Below are 16,707 nucleotides of genomic sequence, written 5' to 3' on the forward strand. Positions count from 1 at the left end.
CTGTTTTGTGCCGCAAATTAAAGATTTTGTGTTGCAAAATTAAGGGGGGAAATGCTCCTCAAAATTGGGGGGAGGGCTGTAGAAACGGTAGCCCCCCACTTTCGAATTTTCGAAAAAAAAAGAAAGTCATAATTTTGCGCTAATTTTGTGCTATTTTCTCCTATTTTGTGCCACAAGAAAAACATTTTGTGCCGCAAAATTAAGGGGGGTAGCAGCATTCCAAATTGGGGGGCTGTAGAAATGTTTGCCCCCTAGTTTGATTTCTCGGAAAAGGAGTATGCCATGATTTTGTGCTAATTTTGTGCTATTTTGTGCCGCAGCGAAACATTAAATTTTTTCAAATTTCAGGGGGTATTTGGCACATCAAGTTTTTTGGGGGGGGCTGTAGAAATGTTAGCCCCCCTTTTGGATTTCTTTGAAATGGAGTATGCCGTAATTGTTTGAGAATTTTGTGCTATTTTGTGCCGCAAAAAAACGCTTAATTTTTGTAAATTTATAGGGGTAAACGGGCACATCAAATTTTGGGGGGGCTGTGGAAATGATTGCTCCCCCCCTTTTTGATTTCTTAAAAAAATAGTATGCCGTAATACTCTCATAATTTTGTGCTATTTTGTGCCGCTAATAGAAAACTTTGTACTCCAAAATTAGGGGGCTTAAAAACCACCCCAAATTAAGGGGGAGGGTCGCAGGTGTGGCAGCCCCCCCTTTCAAATTTCGAGAAAAAAAGCACGTCAGAATTTTGTGCTAATTTTGTGCCATTTTGTGCCGCAAAAAGACAATTTTGTGCTCCAAAACTAGGGGGGTTAAATGCCTCTTGAAATGGGAGGGGTGGGGACTGTAAAACAAGTCAGCGCTCCGTCGGAACCCGAATCTTCCGCTTCGGAGTCGCAGGCTCGCAGGTAGCCGGAACCTTTGGCAGCGCAGCGTGGTCACATCTCTCTCCGCTTTGACTTCTGTCCATGGAAACGGACGGAAAGGGCCAAGCACCGTGGCAACTCAAGAAAGATGCGGGCGGAAGATCCGGCGCTCTTTGCACGGGATATTTAAACAGAGAAATTTTTCCTAATCATTAAGGAGCCTTTTCGGAGGTTATATACGGTTGGGTGTCAGCGAGTGCCAAATCGAGTGTTGTTCTACTGTTTTTATTTTGCACACTACCGATTATTATTTACTGAATCGAACAGTTTTGAGAAATAAATGATTGACTTTCATTTCAAAGCAATAACAATTTTGACACGTATCCAGCGAAACATATCATAAAAGAACCATTTTTAAGAAATGTCTCAGAAAATATGTTATCGTTGATTTTAAGACCTCCAAAATCTAATGTATATTACCTCACTGGAATTCGCTCTGAGCTCTTTTCCAATTTTTAATAACAAAATTCAAATTTTCCACCATTTTTCTATAGGTGCCGATGTTTGGTTTTAAATGAAGTGCCCACACAATGTATACATTTATATTTTTTAACAATGCTTTACTTATTCTAAGAAGCACTCAAGTCTCCGAAATTTTCCTTTTTGGGTAATGCTTAGCTCTAGCGTTCTACTGGGCTGATTTTCATGATTTTTGCGGATATCAACAGGTAATTTTCTTTAAATGAGCCCGCTTACAGAGCCTCATTAATGGGGGGGGGGGGGGGCGCATGGTGTCATGCCATTGAGTGGCTATTTTCGGATTTTTTGAGGGTATTTTTTAGTGGAAGGGGAGTTTATGTTTCATTTTCGTCTTTTACGTATCACAAATGCTCGTTCCGTGAAAAACCATTTCCCTTTTTCTTAAATTATTGTTTGCAACACTTTCCTGCCCAAATGCGCATCCTTCTCACTTTCACTTTGGATAGACAAATCAAATTTCCAAACCAATTCCGATGAAAATAGCATCAAAGTGTCGGGAGCAATCAGTCTTAAACTCATGAATTTGCAAAATTTTTAAATGAAAACTTGGCAGAAATGTTTTCTGTGGCAGGAAATGATGAATGGTGGGGGTGGCACTCCATTCTGATCTTTCTTTGAACAAATAAGTGCGGTCCGTCAAAATATGATGGTAGATGGTGACCATCAGTCATCAGCATGTCTACTTTGATCGGAATTGGTTCGGAATTTGATCGTCTATCCAGGGCTTTTCGCAGAATCGGATTGCGCTTTTGATAATATGTTTTCGAAACTTATATTTCGAGCGCATCGGCATCGCGTGAATCTATAAGATATTAGATCGATCAAGATTATGATATTATATTATTGACCCGAAAAAATCCCTAGCCGGGAAGGAAAAAAATCCCAAGATTTCGCGATAAATCTCAAAAACATTATATTCACCTCTCGTTTTAGCGGTGAAACATGGGAAAGTGCTTTATGAAGGGTGAAATACGGTATAAAAATCTCAAATAATTGCGTAGGTCTGCGTCCGAAAACAAAGCTTAACACACGATGGATGTAATTGATATATTTTTTTACGCTGTGTCCGATAATACTATCCCTATTTCTTCGTCTATCAGCATTTCCAGGAATATATACATATTTTCTCGTAAGAAGGGGGGTTTACCATTTATCGACGTTAAAGATATAGTCCTTTAATTCATACCTTGTCTAGAGGCCCAATGTGCAGTAATTTTCTTCAGGACCATGAATACCACACCAAGTTTTAGAAAGTATTTGCGTGGGTACTTTACTGTTCAATCCAGTAAATAACAATCGGTAGCGTGCAAAACAAACAAGCAGTAACTCCAGCGCACTGCCGCTTGAGAGCGGCTCCGGGCCGGTCATATCCAAGACATATACAGGGTTATCCAAAAGTCACTGACCACCCCTGTAACTTTTTTCCTAATTGAGATACAAGTTTAAAACTTTGTCAATATTCCTTGGCCTGAAGTAGCAACTTTTCGGTCCCCCCAAAATTTTGGGGGGCGGCCCCCTCTAAGGGGGGTGGGGGCTAACTTTTTTTTTCAAATGGCAACCCCCCCCCCCTTGTGATACCTCATTCGAAAGATAATAAAAAAAGAAAATTTTTGAAGCAAACCGCAGGTCAAAATGTTGAGTTTTGACAAAATGGCGGCCGGTCAAAGTTCAAAATGGCGGAAATTTGACATCTCCGTTGTGTATTGACGAATTGGCGTTAAACTCGGAATCCTAGGGTTTTTCGAGACTAGAAAAACGATTCTGCCATTGGTTTTCCAGATAAGTCAGTCTTTTTAAAAATGGCGGCGGTCAAAATGGCGGCCTAGAGCGGAAGTGGATATTTAGGCTGCTTATCGTTGGATTTGTATGAAACTTGGTATGCGGGGGTATTTCTGCACGAGAAGCACGAATCTTTCATTGGATTTCTGAAATTCCGACAAATTTCAAAATGTCGGCGGAAAAATGGCGGGAAATCAGTTTTACGGCTCTTTATCGATGGATTTGCATGAAATTCGCTATCCTGGTGGTTTTTGGCTCGATAAAAAGGAATTTCTCAATAGATTCTGGAAAAACTGAATAATCGATATCGAAATTCATGCAAATCCATTGACAAACAGCCGTAAAACTGATTTCCCGCCATTTTTCCGCCGCCATTTTGAAATTTGTCGGAATTTCAAATATCCAATGAAAGATTCGCTCTCCTCGTGCCGAAACACTTCGCATACCAAGTTTCATACAAATCCAACGATAAACAGCCTAAATATCCACTTCCCGCTCTAGGCCGCCATTTTGACCGCCGCCATTTTTAAAAAGACTGACTTATCTGGAAAACCAATGCGAGAATCGTTTTTCTCGTCTCGAAAAACCCTAGGATTCCGATTTTAACACCAATCCGTCAATACACAACGGGAATGTCAAATTTCCGCCATTTTGAACTTTGACCGGCCGCCATTTTGTCAAAACTCAACATTTTGACCTGCGGTTTGCGCCAAAAATTTTCTTTCTTTATTACCTTTCGAATGAGGTATCACAAGGGGGGAGGTTGCCATTTGAAAAAAAAGTTAGCAGCCGCCCCCCTTAGAGGGGGCCGCCCCCAAAAATTTTGGGAGGACCGAAAAGTTGCTACTTCAGACCGAGGAACATTGCCAAAGTTTCAAACCTCTATCTCAATTAGGAAAAAAGTTACAGGGGTGGTCAGTGACTTTTGGATAACCCTGTATAAACTACTAGCCGTGTTCAGCTCGCTGTGCGAGCTGTCACGCCTAGCCAAGGAGTGCCCCTGGACCCCCAGTTCCTCGCTTCGCGATGAACTTGTTACTCGTTCCGCGAGCCGCCCCTCATAGCTATTAACTTTTAAAAGAACGAATTTACTTTTTTTAACGAAGTATGGTGAATAGTGGCGTTGTTGCGAATATGTTATCTTTGTCCTCATCCACAATCAGCAGACTTAGCATTTTAAGCCACAACCGCCATCTTGGATTTTGAAATTTTGAATATCTGATCAAAAATTCAAGTTTCTCGTTGAAAAATATCGCCAGATACCGAGTCTCTTGAAAATCGAGCGAGCGAGGAGGAACAGACTTAGCATTTTATGCCACTGCCGCTATATTGGATTTTGAAATTTTGAAAATCTGACCAAAAATTCGAGTTTCCCGTTGAAAAATCCCTGTGGATACCGAATCTCACGAAAATTGAGGGAACAGGACCCGACTTAGCATTTTAGGCATTGATACACAACAACGCCGCTAGGGACGAATCCGTGAATGAAGTAGTACGACTAGGAGGCTCCAACCACGGCATTATTCCAAAAAACCGCGAAAACTTGTCGTTTTGAAAATCCAGATTTTAAACGTTACGTACATTTTTTTAATACGAGATTAAAGCACAGACCAGTTTTGAATTATCGACAGTATCATCATGATTCCAAAAATACACTACCTACACAACATATCATTCGCTCACAAGAAAAAACAATGAATTAAAATAAAATCATGGCAAGGTCCACAGCCAAAAATGACGACGATTCCCATCTACCAACGCGCACTCTAATGTACCATATCGACGGTGCAAGTTGGCAATTACATAACTCGTTTGCGGTGTCTGAAAATCTCCGCAACTATGTTATTTTTTTAAAGGAGAACAAATGGACATGATTCCTTGAAGTTTTTACAGAATTTTCCTCGCACATAGAAGAAAAATCACGGCAGTTTTAAAGAATTACCGTTGAGTAGTTTTCCGTTTAAAAAATAAAGTATGACAGGAAGTCTGCGACGTCGCAAACCGAGTTATGTGATTGCAGACTTTCACCGTCGATATGTAACATCCACTGCAGAGACCGACCGGAATAGCAGCTCTAGGTGCTAGCACCAGAGCCGCTAAAACAGTAGAAGAACATTCGATTTGGCACTCGCTGACACCCAACCGTATATAACCTCCGAAAAGGCTCCTTAATGATTAGGATAAACTCTGTTTTTAATATCCCGTGCAAGGAGCGCCGGATCTTCCGCCCGCATCTTTCTTGAGTTGCCACGGTGCTTGGCCCTTTCCGTCCGTTTCCATGGACAGAAGTCAAAGCGGAGAGAGATGTGACCACGCTGCGCTGCCAAAGGTTCCGGCTACCTGCGAGCCTGCGACTCCGGAGCAGAAGATTCGGGTTCCGACGGAGCGCTAACTTGTTTTACAGTCCCCACCCCTCCGATTTCAAGAGACATTCAACCCCCCTAATTTTGGAGCACAAAATTTTCTTTTTGCGGCACAAAATGGCACAAAATTAGCATAAGATTATGACGTGCTTTTTTTCTCGAAATTCGAAAGGGGGGGCTGCCGCACCTGCGACCATCTGTTGGGATAAAGGGATATTTGGAATGAGAACAATTCACTTGCAGTGCACATTCATTTTAATAAGGGTGCACCACTGCACCAGAGGTTATGAAAAATCTAAAAAGAGCTCAGCTGATATTACACGTATTAATTTTTGCTCTCACGGCATTGCCATATTTCAACTCGCCTCCTCAAAAATTAATTCCATTATGAATAGATGCTAACTGGGAACAACATACAGGTCCAACATTTGTTGTAACGGATGAGGAAAACCCAGAAAAACCTCACCAGACCTTATTCTAAAACAAACATCACAAATAGAATTTTCTCGACGAATTTTGACTTGAACTTCGAATTTTGATCGCGCTGAAGTCTGAGTCCCGGTCTCACAATCAGTTTCTTGAATTTGCAAACAGACACAGGTTTTGTTAACAAAAAATCATCCAGTTGATTACCTGTAGGAAAAATATTTTGCATCAATTACTCTTTTAACAATCTGCTCCCAATAATATAATATTTAACATCAATGTGTTTTGATCTTTCGTGGCTTTTTAATTCTTTGCAATACTATTGCAATCTCAGTGATCCGTCTCTCACTTCAGAATTATTTCAGTATTACCATTTTAACTTCGCCATGTCGATGGCATTACTGTGCTTATGATAGTTTTTAAGTTAAGTGCTCAGGAGTCAAGATTATCATTGAGTTTCCCTCTATTTTACTTTCACATTCTCTTCTGTTTCAAGCACGCATCACGTCTAGAGTTTGAGTAAGTTTTGTGGACTATACACCAATCATTTGCTTTTAAGTCGCTCACAAAACTTTTAATTTCCTTAACTCGGTTCCTTTTCCAGAGTTAACTAAAGTATCAAGTTTAAGAACAATTCTGATTTTATAACCAGATTTATCGGTTTCCTATTCACTAATTTTCAGATTCATCAGTTTCCTATTGACTAACTTTCGGTCACTCGAAATTTTACTATGAATCTCGATATTATGTAATGTATCTTGCCGATTACATGACTCACACAAAATTTCATTTTTCACTTTCCACGCTTTATGTCTGATCAAAAATCATCTTCGATTACAATCGGTGAGCTAAACACACCCATAGAGATTCCATCCTCTTTTCATCCATCTCCGCATGGGTCTCGACAACACCCTGTTTTCCTCACTAGAGAGCTAGACATCCATTCTCTGAGCTTTTACTTATCTCAGTTGACGCTCGTGGTTCCTCATGAAGTTCTGATTTTGACTCAAAGTCAGATGCATCAGTTTTTCTTGGATGAGATCTGATTTTGACTCAGTCAGATGCATCAGTTTTTCTTGCACGAGATCTGATTTTGACTCGCAGACAGATGCATCAGTTTTTCATCTCATTCTCTACATCCACAGAGCACTTCAACACAGGTCTAGGTTCTTTGTCTCATCGACAATTACTATACTCTAAGACAAACATTTTCTTCTCCGCATCCCAAACTTTATATCCATTTGTGGAATGCCTCATATAATTTTACTGCAATGAACATTGCACAAGCTTTATCTATTACGGCTTTCACCATTCGCTTAGTGATGCCATTTTACTGCTGAGTTCGTGGATTTTTGGTGACTCAAACAGAGCGTAAAACCTTTCTGGACACAAACTGTTTAGTTTCGTTTCAAATTTAATTTCTATCATAAACACAGTATAGAAGAAAACATGCCCAATTTAAACCCCAAAAAATAAAAAAAAAAAATGCTGAGATTCTCGCAATGTAATTTTTGCGACAAGATTTGGACGTCACACGTCGTCACAGTGACCACTCAAGATATCAGTAAATATAAGTTTCTTTGTATAGGTCAATTTCAAATTCCTTGAGCCTTTTAGGTACCTTAACACCCTTATTTAAGTATTGCCACAAGATCTTATTGTTCTTGCTTGTATATCTGCATAAAATACTTATTGCAGCGCACAAATCAGGTCTTGTGCATATCATTATATACATCAAACACCCAATGAGGTTCTGACAGGGTGCGTCGTTCCCTTCAACTGAATTAAGTTCTACAATATCTAATTTACTTGGAAGTGGGGGTGTCAATGGCACTACAGTCAGCCATATTAAACTTCCAAGTTAAAATCCCGTCGCATCTCTCAACTCTAATTCCTAGAAATTCAGCAAAATTTGCAAACTAAAGTGCACTTTAAAAGGAGGTCCAATTTGTCATGATCTCCATCTTTGAATCGTCAAGGATAGGCAAATTTTACTATTTTTGCAACTCACATAAATTATCATTTCGTGCGATACGTTTTAAATGAGGCCAGTGCGCGCACATATTCGACGATCTTTCAACTCGATAGTTAATTTTATCATCTCACTCTGTGTATGGCTCTCACTCTCAAACCTTTTCCTTGTCGGAATAATGACTAGCAATTTCTCATCAATATTATAATCCTGAAAAGGCTTACCACAAAAGACAACGATACGTTCCTTAAAAATGTTGTCTTTTATTTTGACGAGAATATCTTTCATTATCAGCTTTCCAAATTTTGGTATTGATAAACTATTTTATGGTAATTCAGGGTAGAACCAAACGTCTTCCAAAAACAGTTTTGAGACCAGACTCCATGACGCATGTTTATCCAGCCATTTATGTCTTTGACTCAGTTGTTGTCGTCATTCTCCATCTTATATTTAAAAAACGTCGCACATCTAATTTTTTGTTACTAATATTACTGGAATGCTCTTCAATCCCAGCACAAGTTGAACTTTTCACCTTCTGTATCGCCAAGCATCGACTGTTTTCTCAATCGCTTCTTGCAGGAATTCATGTGGCGATGTTTTACCTTTCAATCATCTAAACATTCATATTCATCACATTTTCTTGATTTAAAGAATTTCTGAATTCTAACCTTCCAGACACTGCGTTTTTCCCCGTCAAAGGCCTGTATAATATTTTACGGATTTTAGGTCCATTTTAAGAGTACGGGCGAAATGCTTTACACTAGTAAGTATTAGTAAGTATTATAAGAATACACTGGGCCCATAACCCGTTGGGATAAAGGGATATTTGGAATGAGAACAATTCACTTGCAGTGCACATTCATTTTAATAAGGGTGCACCAGAGGTTATGAAAAATATAAAAAGAGCTCAGCTGATATTTTACGTATTAATTTTTGCTCTCACGGCATTGCCATATTTCAACTCCATCCCCCTTAATTTGGGGTGGTATTTAATCCCCCTAATTTTGGAGCACAAAATTTTCTTTTAGCGGCACAAAATAGCACAAAATTATGAGAGTATTACGGCATACATGAACGCCTATCTTGGAGGAAAGAAAAGTGCCGAGAGCTGGAAGTTGTTCAAAGGGCTACGCCGGGACATGAAACGCGACATAATATCTTCGATATCAGTTGAAAAACTGGAGGACCATTTTAAAAATCTATTGACAGAGAGGCGACTGAAGTTTCAATGCGGAAGCACAAGAACTGAGTGTATTAACAACGTGGAGGTCCACCTGGAGGATGTGGTAAAAGCAATCAGGGGTTTAAAGAATTGCAGGGCTCCCAGCCCGGGAAAGATACCAGCACAGTTGATCAAATGTGGAACTGGCAAGTTGTTTAGGCGCTTGAGGGACTTGATGCAAGATTGTATTGCAACAGGTAATGTTCCGAAAGAATGGAAAGAATCTTGGGTGACAGCGTTGTAAAAGGGGAAAGGCAGAAAGGACGACTGTGATAACTACAGGGGTTTATCAGTCCCAGGAACGCTGAGCAAGGTATATGGGAAGATTCTGAAAGCAAAGATCGAGGAAGAATGGAAAGAACATGAAGCGGAGGAGCAAGCCGGTTTAAGAGCAGGGAGATCAACGATCGATCATTTATTTACCATTACCCAAGTGATCGAAAAGAAAATTATGGTGGGCCAGGGATTGCATTTGGTGTTTGTGGACCTGCAGAAAGCCTACGATAGTGTGCCGTTAGTGAAACTTTGGGAAGCTTTGAACAAAAGTGGTTTTAGTGGGGGGTTGGTGAATGCTATTAAGGAATTTTATAATGGGACGTATGCTAGGATTAAAACACACGGGGGCTTATCCTCCGATTTTTTGTAACTAAGGGATTAAAACAAGGATGTTGCCTGTCGCCAACCTTGTTTGAAATTTATCTGGAAACTGCATTGAAAGAGTGGAAGAGGAAATGTGCAAATATGAGCGTCCCGCTGGAAGATGGTGGCACACTCTATACTCTTTGCTTTGCTGATGATCAGGTGGTGGTGGCGCAAGACGAAGAAGATGCAGATTATATGACACGCAAGTTAGTGGAGGAATATCGATTACCCATGGGGCCTTGATGTTAGTGTCTCCAAAACTGATAAATTGGTTATTGGCGGTGATCAGCAAGGTATAGAGTTGGAGGATGGCCGGTACATCAACGGATGTGAAGAGTACCTATAAATACCTTGGAGTATGGCTGACCCAAGATGGGAAGTTTGATCGGGCCATCAGAGAACGTAATTTGCAAGGAAGAAAAGCCATCGCGATGTTAAACGAGGTTCTCTGGGATCAGAGAATCTCGAAGGAAAATAAACGGAGAGTTTACAGCGCCATCGTGAAGAGCATAATTACGTACGGGAGTGAGGTCTGGCAATTGAAGAAAAGATCCGAGTATATCTTACGGGCAGCCGAAATGGACTTTTGGCGAGGGTCTGCAGGGATCTCGCGGAGAGAGCGTGTTCGTAATGAACGAGTGCGTGGAATAATGGGAGTTGAGGAAGATATTGAGCACGATATCAAAACCAGGCAGCTGGTTTGGTATGGGCACGTGCGGAGAATGGCGGACAGTAGGTTGCCCAGAAAGGTATTTGATTGGGTTCCTCCCGGAAGAAGGCGGCGTGGGCGTCCAGTAAAAGGTTGGCGGGAGGAAGTGGTGGGGGAGATCAGACGGTGTAATCTGCCCGATGATTTGTGGGAGGATCGATTCCGATGGCGATTTGGAGTCGCAGAGCGCTCTAGTGCGCTGAGGTAGCGGCTTGATATGTATGTATTACGGCATACTATTTTTTCAAGAGATCAAAAGGAGGGCAATCATTTCCACAGCCCCCCCCCAAAAAATTTGATGTGCCCGTTTATCCCTCTAAATTTACAAAAATTAAGCGTTTTTTGCGGCACAAAATAGCACAAAATTCGCAAACACTTACGGCATACTCCATTTCAAAGAAATCCAAAAGGGGGGCTAACATTTCTACAGCCCCCCCCCCCCAAAAACTTGATGTGCCAAATACCCCCCTGAAATTTGAAAAAAAATTAATGTTTCGCTGCGGCACAAATTAGCACAAAATAGCACAAAATTAGCACAAAATTAGCACAAAATTAGCACAAAATTAGCACAAAATTATGGCATACTCCTTTCCCGAGAAATCAAAACAGGGGGCAAACATTTCTACAGCCCTCCAATTTTGAATGCTGCTACCCCGCTTAATTTTGCGGCACAAAATTAGCACAAAATTACGGCATTCTGTTTTTTCGAAAATTTGAAAGTGGGGGGGGGGGAGGGGGGCTACCGTTTCTACAACCCTCTCCCCAATTTTGAGGAGCGTTTCCCTCCCTAATTTTGCAGCACAAAAATTTTTAATTTGCGGCACAAAATAGCACATAATTAGCACAAAATTATGATATAATTTTTTATTTAAGATTCGAATGTGGGGGGGATGGGGGCTATAGAAATGGACCCTGCGTCATGTAGCCGTTCCGTTTTAGTCAGCAAACAAATATTTTGCAATTCTCTAGCCCGACATGCGGTGAAACAAAGTTAACCATGTGCAAATAAATGATCCCAAAGATCTGACCCGACGATATCTGGAGTCTGGCCTTTAGATTTATTCCTTGTTGACGCGTACGTTAGTCTGATTGGAACCTATCGCCTCATGATCTTGAGCGTTCACCACGTTAGTAGCGTGCGCTCTTTCCCGTCGTTTTCCATCGACCGTGTTAATAATGTTGTAATACTAAGGCCCCCGTTGCTCCATGGGTATCGTCATCATTTTTTGCGGCGGAAAGCAATACCTATTTTGTCAATGTTTTCTAATTACGATTGCCCCTTTTTTCCTTCTATCTTGTCCACTCCATGCACTCCTGGTGGGATTATCTTTCATTTATTTTATTCTTACGTCTTAAAAGTCATCAACGTACATCTTATTTTATGATTAGTTCAATTTTCCTTTAAAAACAAGTCGTCATTTTGCTAAAAAAATATTTGGGTACTAAGTACCCATTCACTACATAAAATGACCCCTATACTTTACTCTATGATGAAATAATGGAAGAGAGACAGCCACTTTCTCACTTCAAATTGTATTAATGAAAATACAAAAATAATGACCATTGTACAAGGTGAAAAATAGCTCTGAAGGATCCATCACGGCTATGGGAGTCAAAATCAGAACTTCCTTTTGAATGATTGGTTGAATTAAATCATGAAAATCCATCTACTGTAGCCAGCGAAGGTCTCCCTATGTGCTAATATGCATAGGGAGAGTTCGGCCAAACACTGAACAACCACCAGCTAAAGAGCCACGCCGTCAAAGCAACGAACGGCACCGTCTGCTTGACTCAAATGAGGCAATGGGTCACTAAACCTTATTTATTTTATTAAATATTCTGAAAGTACTATGTGAGTAGATAACGTGGTGATTTTCCCGCATTTTTATGGAGCCGAAATCGCTGAGAAAACCGCTTTTGAAAAATCTAAAAACTGCAAGACATTTGAAACGCACCCGAATGGCCGGAAACTGACGGTGTTGGTGTACTGCGGTACCTAGTCATATCGCAGTCTCTTCTCATTTTCCTCTGATGTTTGTTTAAATAAAACGAATTTCACTGAGGAATTGTTGCTTGTTTATTACAGCTAACATCTGAATGAGATTTGAGTTTTGAATTCAAAAGATATAATTTCGACTTAAGTATTGCTCTCATATACGAAGAGTAGATAGACATTTGACTGACGGAAACCTGTGTCCGCTTCTAATTGGTGCCGGATGACATGATTCGGCTTGGCGCGAAACCGGGGCGTTTTAAATTTGCGTATAAGTTGAGCAATTTCAACCGGCATTTCTCGGTTATTGAGTTACTTGTTTGCGTTTTTAATGTGCGCATCGTGTTCTGCGCGTCATTTTCCTTCAGAAGACTATATTCGCAAGTCAAAATTCGTTCATGGTTTAGTGACCCGGGCCGGTTGGCCTAACGCGCCCGTTGGTTAACGTGCCCGCCAACGGGCTGCATGATGGCGAGTTCGTGTCCCGCCGCATCTAAAGTGCCTTTATAGGGAGAGTATGGACAACTCGAAATTTTGGAGGTTAGGTTTGATCAGGTCATATAACTCTCAGGGCCCAAAAGAGGAGCCAACCTATGAACTCGAATTATCCAGTCGTACAAATTTTCACATCTTGACTATATACAGTGATCAAAAATTAAAACAAGCAGTTCCAACGCCAAAGCGTTGGAGGGCGCTTCTTTAACACTGCGCATGCGAGGAACGTTTTCATACGGCCAAGCGAGAGTATTGCGGACGGACGATGTATAACAAATTGCCTACGTGAAGGTGGTCCGGCAGCAACATATCCGCCGCTAGTCTCTGGAAAACAATAGAAAATAGTAGTTGCGTACGTTGCCAGCGAGCGCGCTGCGAGCGCATCTGTTTCAATTACCTAGCATCGAGTCGGGCCTCTAACTTTCTATTCTCTCTGACATAACCTTAAACCTTCAACCCAGAGCCGCAAACAGCTGACGCTTGACGATGCTGCGCCGAGAAAATGAACCAATCACAAAATAGCACAGTAATACGTCACTAAAATGAAGAGATCACGTGACTCTTCGTGATTTTTTCGAATCAATCTGATACTCCAACCTCGAATATGAGGCATTTAAGCATAACGAAGCCCCAAAATAGTTTAACCAGGTAATACCAAAGACATAAAGACGGAGCGCTCGTATCTAAAAGCACGGGGAAAAAGTGAAGCTAGGTTCGGCGCTGCGCGCTTGTGTGAGTGTGTAAATGAGCGCGGGAATCCATGGCGGCAAACGGAAATTTGATTTGAACTTGTCCTCTTGATTTTTCCTTATTTCTTCTTCGAAACGTGTTTTAAATGCTTAAAACGATTATATTAAGAAAGTTCGGTCTGCGTCCTAATATATTACACCTACTTTTGCTCGGTAACAGGCAGTAATCTCAGATAAAGTTAGTTTTTCTTCTGCTTATGGTGGTTCTGCAGGTTCAAACAGGCCGTTACAGTTCTAGATCTACGTTACTCCCAAATGAAATCAGTCGGTCGACGACGGACCGAAACTAACCTAAAGTTAATAAAATATGAGTGTGTACCTGAATTTGGGCAAAAATCAACCTAAAATACTTTGTTTCCGCAATTTTATTTATTAGTTCCCGCCCTACATTTGAATTCAAACTTGTCCCGATTTCGCCGCCAATCCTCTAGCCAATAGTAGAGGTGATTGAAAAGAAGCTCTAGAAGCTTCATTTTTTGCTTTTAGTGCTCCGTCTTCATGTCTTTGGGTAATACGTCCGTGCGAGATTGTTATGCTTAAAAGCAAAACATTTCACGAAAACTTTTACGAATATCAGATGCAGAAAAAAATCAAATTTTCCCGGGTGTACCAGAATGGCGTCATTACCCATAAGGCAAAACGGTATGTAGTATAGTACATGTTACATCGGGGGAGTCGAACGGCTGGAAAGGGCGCATCTGGTACCCAGAAGCGCCCAAAAGCACGTATAATACCCTGATTTCGCTTACATTTTCTCCGTTTCAAAGTTTTAATCCTTAAAAACGCTTGCTTGTAATGAGCTGTCGCCATATTGAGTGATCTTTCAAATGCATAGGATGGCAGCGGCACTATTCTAGTGATTTTCTTTTTTCACGTTGTTGCCACTTTGGACTCTAAGAGCTACATAAATCGAGTTGTCTATACTCTCCCTATATAGGTACTCTAGCCGCATCTTAATACATTTTTTTTTCTTCTGATTGTATTTAATCTCTTACAACAATCACCAATGAACTAATGTAAACTAATTGGTTACTTGAGTCTCTATCTATATTTGTTTGATTACTTAAATTAATTGTTTTATCAATCGGTAAGATAATGAAATATGGAATGGTAAGCTGCAATTTTGGTCAGCGTTCCTTTCATTTGATACGGCTAACAACTTTTTGTGATCGATACAATCGTGCAGATTTCCAACAGAAAGACTCATTTCTAAGCAGGCCATGAAAGAAAGATCAACTAACTCTAACCGATTAATGAAGAGGTTCATATTTACTAGACCACCATAATGATTTTATGCAAAAGCAAATTTTTTAGGCAGATTGTGAAGTTAGGATAGTCCAGGCGCTTGGTAAGCCTACCTGGAATTTCGGGCACACAGCGATTTTTTTGGCTAATTTTCTGTTTTTGGGTCACTGAATCCGAATCTGAAGTTTCCTACCGCGTATCTGGTGAGCATTTTCCGCCATTTTGAAAAAATGGCCTAAAAAGGCCTTTTTTGCGGGTTTTTTTATATATAGCGGCTACGCATGAGAAAAAATCCCGGATTTAGCTAATGTTTTGATTAGATGACAAAATTTGGAAGAAAATGGTATATGAATATGCTAGGTTTGCTCAAAAATTGAGGAACCTCGGATCTCGGAACTTTGGAACGCTTCGGAACTTAGCTGACCGCGGTGAGCCGGATCACGCGTTAATGGGTGCGCCGCGAAATCGTGAATGGGCGCGATGTTCACGATGCTGTATCTTCATCAATTTTTAAGCAAACCTAGCATATTCATATACCATTTTCTTCCAAATTTTGTCAGCTATTCAAAACATTAGCTAAATCCGGGATTCTTTCTCATGCGTAGCCGCTATATAAAAAAAACCGCAAAAAGGCCTTTTAGGCCATTTTTTCAAAATGACGGAAAATGCTTACCAGATACGCGGTAGGGAACTTCAGATTCGGATTCAGCGACCCAAAAAACATCGCTGTGTTCCAAAAATTCCAGGTAGCCTCATTTTCAGCTACCAGGCGCTTGGACTAGGAGTCAATGCGCTCATCGTGACTTTTGAGACATATTTTACAAGGAACAACTCTTATTCTTGCTTTAGCGAAAGTTTGCAACAGGCTCATTGCATTTATTGTAATTTTAATGAAGAAAGTACGGAGATGTATAAAAAAAATAAAAATAATGGATTCACGAGTGGGTCCGGTGGCGCTCTCCAACGCAACGTCCACTCGCTGGAATCAACCTCTTATTTTGCCATCTGATCGTTTAAAATCCTCGCAGGGTATTAAATATGTTTCCGATACGGTCTTAGGAGTTGAACATTCAAGTAGAAATGTTAACACTCTACTTATAATAGTATTTCTACCATTAACCAACTTGTCCTCAAGATTTAAATATCTGGTCGAAACAAACATGGCCTCAGTTTCAATTATGATTTCATGGTCATGAATGCAAGGTTCCGTCACTTAGCAGTACTGTGTACTGCTTGTGTGTGTGTGTGTGTGAGGGTGTGTGTGTGTGTGTGTGAGGGTGTGTGTGAGGGTGTGTGTGGGTGTGTGAGGGTGAATGAGGGTGTGTGTGTGTGTGTGTGTGGTTCTGTGTACTTAGCAGATTAGCGGATTTCCGTTTATTATCAGGATAAGAGTTTCCCACGATGATCATTGAGTCGGGACTAAGTAATTAATTCATCGGACCCTCGATTTTTTGTTCAAAATTGATATTATTTATGGAACCTATTTTTCTTTTTTTTTGCTAAATGGATAGCTCGTTTAGATATCTCATGAACGTCGTAAATTATCTCATTCGAGTAGACGTAGTCAATTACCTACATCTTGGGCGGTTACCTAAAACATAATTGAATCATTTTAAAGAAAGAACTTCCTCTTCATTGCGATGAAATGAAGGGACTTTCCCTTCAGCAATGTTTAAAAGTAATTAGGAAAAAGATTGGTAATTTTTACTTCGTTG

The sequence above is a fragment of the Bemisia tabaci genome, chromosome 2 (genome assembly GCF_918797505.1).
Source record: "Bemisia tabaci chromosome 2, PGI_BMITA_v3".
In the NCBI taxonomy this organism is placed as follows: Eukaryota; Metazoa; Arthropoda; class Insecta; order Hemiptera; family Aleyrodidae; genus Bemisia; species Bemisia tabaci.